The sequence below is a fragment of the Schistocerca cancellata genome, chromosome 6, assembly GCF_023864275.1.
Source record: "Schistocerca cancellata isolate TAMUIC-IGC-003103 chromosome 6, iqSchCanc2.1, whole genome shotgun sequence".
In the NCBI taxonomy this organism is placed as follows: Eukaryota; Metazoa; Arthropoda; class Insecta; order Orthoptera; family Acrididae; genus Schistocerca; species Schistocerca cancellata.
This window is the reverse complement of record NC_064631.1, coordinates 339,055,046-339,064,646: the sequence shown is the minus strand read 5'-3', so window position 1 is coordinate 339,064,646 and position 9,601 is coordinate 339,055,046. Positions and strand designations below refer to the sequence as shown.

Below are 9,601 nucleotides of genomic sequence, written 5' to 3'. Positions count from 1 at the left end.
AACTAAGATTTGTCAATTTATCTGAAATATCCTCAACTCTTTCCGATAAATCACCTATTTGTTCTTTCTGTTTATTTACGTCTTCCGTAAGTGTCGCGACTCGGGTTTCGGTATTAACACATTTAGTAATTAACTGTTCATACTGTTGTGTTAAGTTATTTAATCTGTCATTTGGTACAGATTCCTCGATTCTCTCAAATATTTCTTCCTTATCCTTTGCACGTTGTAAATTTAACTCTGAAAATTTCTGTACTATCACGCGATCTCTTTCTTCCTGTTCTCTATCCTGTTCCCTTTGTCTAATCTCTACTGCAATTAATCTATTATTGTGAGAATTCAAAATCGGTTGTACTTCTTCTCTAATTTCTTTCTTTAATTCATCTTTCATATTTTTGAAACATGTCCCTATTCGTGAATCTAACCGTGTTTCCATTGTTTCCATCTCTGTTTCTAGCCGTGTTGCCAAAGTTCCCATCTCTGTTTTTAATTCAGATCCTAACTGCGATCCCAATGAGTCTAACCGTGTTTCCATTGTTTCCCTATCTGTTTTTAATTCAGATCTAAACTGAGTTTGCATTGTTCCCATATCAGTTTTAATTTCAGATCGTAACTGTGATCCCATATTTAATATAGCACTCATCAACCGCTCCATAGTAACTGGTTCGAAATTCTTTTCGCCCATAACGTTTCCCGCAAAACCAGCTTCCTTTGTCATAGCTGTAAGACTATCTGTGTTCGATACTATTCCAGAATCTTCTGTCGTTAATCGCGAATTCTGAAAATTTTCTAGTTGTGAAAAGTTTTGAATTGGTTCCGGACTATTCTCCCGACTTATTAAATTGTTTTCAACTTCATTATTCATCACACTGTTGTCCTGTGTTGGCGAGTTCGCCATGTTAACAATTTCGTCATTCTCACTATTCATCATTTTTGCCTTTTTCATTGATCGCGTAATCATTTACTAAATGTACAAAACTCGTCACTATATGAAATTTATACACAATGACACTTTATCACCAACAATATCAATCACACGAAATGCTTCCTTCAAACACGATTAACGAACAATAGAAGAATGACAATCACCAAATCTACACATGCAATACAAACTACAATTACTAAACTACAAATTACTACAACAATACTACTGTCTACTATTTTTCCAATCAGAAGAATTCCAAGGGACGATCCGAAGCAGCGGTCGCCACGTGCATGGGGGCTTATTTAAAATATTAATGAAAATATTTTTTTTTAGTAGCTGTTAGTCCGATTACGCAAGTCTCGTAAACGGCTGGCCCTGACTAGTTTTAGTACGCAATCTGACTGCTTAGAATGACAACAAAGAATGTAAGAAAATTTCTGTTAGCACAATTAATTAATTAAGTCCCCAGCAACTATAAAACCTACGAAACCAACAAAGCACAAGTGTAGCTGTTCTGTATGTGGTAGTATGACTCAACGCACATCTGGCACGGTTCTTCTTCAACAAGACAAGAATTTTTAAATACCAATTATACTGACGTGATAAAAGAAAATTAGAAATACTATAATTGCGCAAGAAAATCAGAATTACACTCTAATACAAGAACACACGCCAGATGCTTTGTTGACTGAACCTGTAATGACACACTATTCAGGTCACTGAAAGAATAAAAGAATAAAAGAAAATACCTCCATATATATTGACGAAATGCACTCTGACCATTACAATATCTCCATTAGAATAACATCTGCTATCTCTCCCATCAAATAGCTGCATAAAACATGGAACAAACACTCACTACTACCCCATCACACTCCAACTTCACGACAAGCAGTGTCCACCACAACTTCTCGGCAAGCACTGCTTGCTGCTACGTCTCAATAAGAACTGCCAGTGGAGGCGGCGAAACAATACTCTCTAGCGCGATCTTTGGCGCTGTGGCTCAGTGTAGCCACCTTTCACTAGTTAATGTTTGATCTCACTAGGATCGTTTTGGCTAGGAACGACCTCTTTTCGTCTGTGGTGATCTATATTTTGTATACTGGTTGGTTCCTCTGCCGCTTGTCATGTTGCTTCCTGCGTAGCAACCACTTGCTCTACTTCGTAGTCTCAAATTTTGACGTTGACCGCTAATCTCTTTTGTGCTATTTGTCATTAGTTTCGTCTTTCTTCGATTTACTCTGAATCCATATTCTTTACTCATTAGACGGTTCATTCCTTTCAACAACTGTTCACGTTGCCTGAAGAGAGCAATGTCTCGGCGAATATCGTCACTGACATACTTTCACGCTGAACTTTGTGTCCCTCGTTGTTTTCTCGATGTGTGGAGTCAAAAACAGTGGGGAAAGTATGCACTTCGTTTTACATCCTTTCTAATCAAAGCATTGCGTTTTTAGGTTTCCATTCTTATTTTCTATTCCTGGTTGAATACTTGTGTGAGAACTTTGAACATCCTGAGCCAGTTTGCACTCCGAACGCATTTTCTTGGTCAATAGATCCTGTGAACGTTCTTGCTTCCGTTATCAAGAGAAACTAATCGACGTCTATCAGATCTCAGATCCATTTGTCATCATTCTGAACATTACTGTCAGAAACTTGGATGTCTCTATAAAGATGATTGCTAGCAAACTGTAGGGCTTGTAGTGCAATAGTGGCCTCTTGGTCCCACATTACAAAGGCAGGCAGGCCTGATTAGTCTAATTAGGGAGGCAAGAGTGTTCATTCCAAAAAATGTCCCTACCTGCGTTTAAGAGAAAATGACGTCTAATCCAACGCTCCAAGCCAACGCTCAATTAGGCCACGCTCAGAGTCTTGCTTTCTTTCGTTGAGTGGATCGATTGTAGACAAACTGTAAGTCTGTGTATCTGACGACTTCCATCACAAATGGTCAATACGTAGGTTTGCAAAACTTAAGTACCGTCACTTATTAACTGCTCGATGGAAATAAAAGTTACCAGAGGTCTCTCAATCGTGCAAAGAAAGCTAGATGAAAGATGGCGTGAGATCAGCGTTATCACAGCAGTATCTGGTGCTGGCTCCGCATTACGAGGTAGCTGAGGGAACGAGAAAAGACAGTGTGTGAATCAGTGAGGAGTTTACGGTGCACTGAGTTGAAGCTCTTCAGTGGAAGGAGGATGAAGTGTGCCGTGTCGGAGACAGGAGTTCGGTATTTCTCAAGGCATTGTTTCATGTGCTTGTCTTTAGGAGAGGACGTGGTCGAGTACAGCAGTAAAAGTTGTGCAAGGAGGGACCCACGTCAAATAGGGGGAACAGCTGCAACCACATTTAACAGGACTCCAGTTTCATTTGCACAGTGGAACGGCGGCTGTGTGAGTGTGGTCTCTTTGCCCGACAACCAGTACGTTTTGTTCCATTGACATCTGCACATCAGTGGCACCGTTGCCGACGGTGCCAAGAGCATACGATCTGTTACAATGAAGAGTAGGTTCGCGTGCTCTTCTCGACTGAGAGGAGAATCAGTCTGAATAGCTACTCTGGACATACTCTCATATGACGAGAGGTGGGAACACTTAATGAATACATACACCAACATTGTCGAAGAAGGATATTTTGGTGCTCCACGTGTTGTGGTGTGGATAGAGATAACTTTGCATGGGCGTATTGACTCTGAAATATTTGAACACTTTACACTCAACCATCAACGTTATCTTGACACTGTTGAAAATGGTTCAAATGGCTCTGAGCACTATGAGACTTAACATCTGAGGTCGTCAGTCCCCTAGAACTTAGAACTACTTAAACCTAACTAACCTAAGGACATCACACACATCCGTGCCAGAGGCAGGATTCAACCTGTGACCGTAGCGGTCGCGCGGTTCCAGACTGAAGCGCCTAGAACCGCTCGGCCACACCAGCCGGCCGTGACACTGTACTCCTTCCCCATCTGAGGGCGACCGCCTCGAACAGCTGAGATGGAGGACATCTTCCAACGAGAGGATATTCTGTAAATGCACTGTTCTGACCATTCCTTCTACTTATTTCCCATTCAGCACCTGTGGGATGCGTTCGGGAGACATATTGCAGGAAGTGCAGATGTAACAAAGCCCACCCAGAAGTTCTCAACACCCCCCACCGGAAGAGGAACTGAACGTCCTACCACAAGACGTCCTTACCCACCTTGTGAAATACGTTGCAGAACATGCAGTGCTCTCCGTAGTGCTCACACATCCTATTAGGTAATATTTCCAGCAGACTGCAGTGTCCCGGATTCTATTATAAATCGCGGTGACTTCAATGTCATCCCGGTCTTTGAATAACTGTGTCATTTCGGGTCATCTCACAGCACATTTCTGCCAGTGATTTCCTGTACTACGCTGTAGGCGTTCTTTTTATGTATGGTGTAAGGATAACTGAGCTATGTCAGTCACTCATCATGTGAAAGTTTCTTTTGTGTTTCAGTACTGCACACCTGCGCAGTATAGTCGATGATTATACACCACTGGCCATTAAAATGACTACACCAAGAAGAAATGCAGAGAATAAACTGCTATTCATTTTGGACAAATATATTATACTAGAACTGACTTGTGATTACATTTTCACGCAATTTGGGTATATAAATCCTGAGAAATCAGTACCCAGAACAACCACCTCTGGCCGTAATAACGGCTTTGATACGCCTGGGCATTGAGTCAAACAGAGCTTGGATGGCGTGTACAGGTACAGCTGCCCATGCAGCTTGAACACGATACCACAGTTCATTAAGAGTAGTGACTGGCGTATTGTGACGTGCCAGTTGCTCGACCACCATTGATCTGACGTTTCTAATTGGTGAGAGATATGGAGAATGTGCTCGGCAGGGCAGCAGTCCAACATTTTCTGTATCCAGAAAGGCCCGTGCAGGATATGTAACATGCGGTTGTGCATTATCCCGCTGAAATTGTAGGCTTTCGCTGGGATCGAATGAAGGGTAGAGCCACGGGTCGTACACATCTGAAATGTAACGCCCACTGTTCAAAGTGCCGTCAATGCGAACAAGAGGTGACCGAGACGTGTAACCAGTGGCACCCCATACCATCACCCCGGGTGATACGCCAGAATGGCGATGACGAATTCACGCTTCCAATGTGCGTTCACCGCGATGTCGACAAACACGGATGCGACCACCATGATGCTGTAAACAGAACCTGGATTTATCCGAAAAAATGACGGTTTGCCATTCGTGCACCCAGGTACGTCGTTCAGTACACCATCGCAGGCGCTCCTGTCTGTGATGCAGCGTCAAGGGTAACCGCGTCCATGGCCTCTTAGCTGATAGTCCATGCTGCTGCAAACGTCATCGATCTGTTCGTGCAGATAGTTGTTGTCTTGCAAACGTCCCCATCTGTTGACTCAGGGATCGAGACGTGGCTGCACGATCCGTTGCAGCCATGCGGATAAGATGGCTGTCATATTGACTGCTAGTGATACGAGGCCGTTGCGATCCAGCACGGCGTTCCGTATTACCCTCATGAACCCACCGATTCCATATTCTGCTGACAGTAATTGGATCTCGGCCAACGCGAGCAGCAATGTCACGATGCGATAAACCGCAACCGCGGAAAGCTAGAATCCGACCTTTATCAAAGTCGGAAACGTGATGGTACGGATCTCTCCTCCTTACACGAAGCATCACAACAACGTTTCACCAGGCAACGTCGGTCAACTGCTGTTTGTGTATGAGAAATCCGTTGCAAACTTTCGTCATGTCAGCACTTTGTAGGTGTCGCCACAGGCGCCAACCTTGTGCGAATGCTCTGAAAAGCTAATCCTTTGCATACCACAGCATCTTCTTCCTGTCGGTTAAATTTCCCGTCTGTAGCACGTCGTCTTCGTGGTGTAGCAATTTTAATGGCCAGTAGTGTAGTGTAAGTTTCCATTCGTTTTGTTTCATCTTGAGTTTCACAGTGCAGTGAAGTTTTTGTACCTTTCAACCTGTCGCAGTCTCTGGAGGCCCCGACAAGCGCCGCTCACGAGTGGGCGTTTCTGGCCACCTACGCGCCTTTCCAGGCTCGGTTCACGAGGCCGTACCGGCCCCGCTGCCGCGCCTCGCCCAGTAACCCATTTATCGGGTAACGGGGCCCGTCTTTCGCTGTGCGGCCCGCGGTTTCCGGTCGGTATGAAGATTTACCGCCTGCACGAGCGGCCCGGTGCTAAGTTGGATCTTTCTGGCAGGTCTCCCGCGGGGGCCGGGCCGTGCCGGGAGGCCCCGGCAGGACAACGGATGGCTTCAGAGGAAGACCTGAGCGCGGAAATAGGGGAAAAAAGAAAACGGTCTTGCAGCCGGTGAAATGTGTCCGCATCTCTGGCCGACACGAACCGTGGTGCTGTTCTCCTCCACATCTGCCGCCATGCACATGATTTACGGAAACAACTTCTACTGAGCCCTTTATTATCAGTAACAGAGACGACCAGTAGTAACTATGGCAACCACACGTTACACCCGTTCAGTACAAAAGCAGCGTCCAAAAACGTCACAAAGGGATATAGTTTATTACTTTGTTATTTGCCATTGTGAAATCGGAAGACTTGCGATCTGTTGTATTACAATTTATAGATAAAAATCGTTTATTGATTACATGTTTCAGGTCATTGACGCGCCATCTTCAGATCATGACGACGTTTCTGCAATCTCCTTTAGCCCGAGAAGTCAAATAGCAACAGGATAGGCTTAGGGTGATTGCGAAAAACTGCTCAAAATCTGAAGATAGTGAATTTAGTTATCTTCACCTAGGATTTTTAGCCACACATTTTGTGTAACACACTATTTTTTTATGTTCTTTATCGGTATGTCGAGCACCTACACAGTAGGTGGTATGTTTCAGTTTTCATTAGCGGTGCCACCACAGTACGGGTAGCAGGGCACTGGGCGGCTTTTTAGGTACGTAGGTGTCGGGAAACTACAGAAAGGGCGTCTGTCTAAACGGGAGCAGGACTAACACAGGTAAGTAGTGTTGTAGTTATAAATTGTCGAAGCTGAGTTCGAACAGAATCTGAGCTCTAAGAGCTGATAGAAAGCACTGTCTCTCAAATCGTTATAGGTACGAAGAGGTGGCTAAATCCGGAAATAAGTTCAGCCAAAACTTTTACAAAGGACCTAACCGTGTTCATAGAGGATGGATTAAATACAGTCGGTAGTGAAATACAGTTGCTGTCTGAAGTAGTTTACATTAGTGAAATTTAAGTAGGTACTTCATGTGAGTTAGTATGGATAGAGGTTATATTTGATAACTGGAATAAATTAATAATTGAAACTTCCTGGCCGATTAAAACTCTGCGCCGGACCGAGACTCGAACTCGGGACCTTTGCCTTTCGCGGGCAAGTGCTCTACCAACTGAGCTACCCAAGCACGACTCACGCCCCGTCCTCACAGCTTTACTTCTGCCAGTACCTCGTCTCCTACCTTCCAAACTTAACAGAAGCTCTCCTGCGAACCTTGCAGAACTAGCACTCCTAAAAGAAAGGATATTGCGGAGACATGGCTTATCCACAGCCTAGGGGATGTTTCCAGAATGAGAATTCTGGAAATTAGTAATTGGTTCATTTTATCGAACACTGAGAAAATCCAAGCGGTCTACTAAGGACACTGCCTACTCTACCCTTGTACGTCCTCTTCTCGAGTATTGCTGTGCAGTGTGGGATCCGCATCAGATAGGATCGACAGAATACATCGAAAAAGCGCAGACAAGGGCAGTTAGTTTTGTACTAAAGCGAAATAGGGAACAGAGGGCCACAAATATGATACTCGGATTCGGATAGCAGTCATTAAACTATAGGCGTTCTCGTTGCGGCAGGGTCTTCTCATGAAATTTCAATCACCGTCGCTACCTTCAGAGCGTTAAAATATTTTTGGTGCCCACCTGCATGGTTAGGAATGATCATCGTAAGAAAACAAGAAAAGTCAGAGCTGGCACAGAAAAATTTAAGTGTTCGTTCCTCCCCGCGCTATTCCAGAATGTGGAACGGTAGAAAATGAGTTTGTAAGTGGTTTTATGAAACTTGTGCCATGGACTTAACTGTGAACCGCAGAGTAATCGTGTAATGTAGAACGATGTAGATGAATGAAGTGACTCGAAAATTATTTAGTTGAGGTGCAGATCTCACGTACACGGAAAGAAGGGAAAGTTAAAAGATACGGTCGTGTGCCTAGTAAAAATCCCGTGTCATTCTTTTTTTTTTAAATCAGTTTGATTATTGTTTATTTTCCCAAAATTTGCGGGTGTTTGATAATTTGTAATCGGTAGATCTCAAGAATGATACTAGTAATAAAAGGCAATTATTATTTGATAAATATTTCTACTCTAACAAACTTGTTAGAATAACAGTTTAGCGGGTAGAAAACTTAAGTTTGTCTCTGGAGGTCCTGGGTTCAGTTCTGGATAGGACTAGGGAATTTTCCTCGGAACAGGCTCTCCAGCACGGCCACGGGTTTACTCAACCTGCTATCAAATAAGTGTGGGGAAACTAAACTTGGGGTAAAGTTGCCGCCGGTGCGAAGTACCCGCTATCTCTCCTCTCCGCGGCGCAGAAAGGATCCACTCTACCAACATTCAGACCATCGGCTCTATCATGGCCAAACATTTTACTTTGCTTTTGCTACTATCACTTTGGTTACTACCATCCTTTAAATTTCAGTAAGGAAATTACTGAAGTTTGGATGAAACACCATATAGGACGATTGTTAACCTTATCAGCTCCTCAATTTAAAACTTTCTAAGCAACTCGTAATTTTTTTTATTTTTCTCTGAATTCTTTAATTAATATTGTTCTTCTCATCGTCCGCCCCGATAGCTGAGTGGTGAGCACGGCGGTCTGTCACGCCAAGGGGCTCGGGTTCCATTCCCGGCTGGATCGGAGATTTTCTCCGCTCAGGGACTGGGTGTTCTATTGTCCTCATTATCATTTCATCATCATCAGCGGAAGGCAACGGGAAACCACCTCTGGGATGACTCCCCTAGATGCTCATGCGGTGGACCTCTTTGACGAGGCTTCCCCCATACCAAGACCTGCCGTTAAGGCACAACACAGAGTTAGTTCTCCTCATCACATTTCCTCTGCTTACATATCGTCGACATGAATTTTACCTTTCATATTAAGTAATATTCATCACAGACATTAAAATCCTGCTTTCCTCCGCTAGCGACACAACCTACTGGCTTACTCTACTCAGACTTTGAAATACATTGATGCGCCAAAGAATCTAGTTCAGGCATGCGTATGCAAAGACAGTGATGTGTAAACAGGGCGGGGGGGGGGGGGGGGCGTTGAAGGACCAGACTACGAAGACCATCGATCGTGTAAACAGGCAGAATACGGCGCTACGGTTGGCAATGCCTATATAAGACAAGTCCTGGCGCAGTTGTTACGTAGGTTACTGCTGCTACGATAGTAGATTATCAAGATTTAAGTGAGTTTCACTGTGGCGTTAGAGTTGGCATACGAGCAATGGGACACAGAATTTCCGAGGTAGCGATGAAATGGGGATTTTCCCGTATGACCATTTCACGAGTGTACTGTGAATATCAGGTGCCCGGTAAAACTTCAAATTTCCGTCATCGCCACGGCCGGAGAAGGATTCTGCAAGAACGGGACCAACGACGACTGAAGAGAATCGTTCA

At 44.1% G+C, this 9,601-nt stretch overlaps 1 non-coding gene across 1 annotated transcript; it reads right to left on the bottom strand.

Annotated features, from left to right (window-relative positions):
• Positions 1 to 7,257: 7,257 nt before the first annotated feature.
• On the bottom strand, positions 7,258 to 7,332 carry Trnas-cga (transfer RNA serine (anticodon CGA)). The gene has a single exon. It is a non-coding gene; the product is annotated as a tRNA-Ser (tRNA).
• Between the last annotated feature and the right edge of the window lie 2,269 nt (positions 7,333 to 9,601).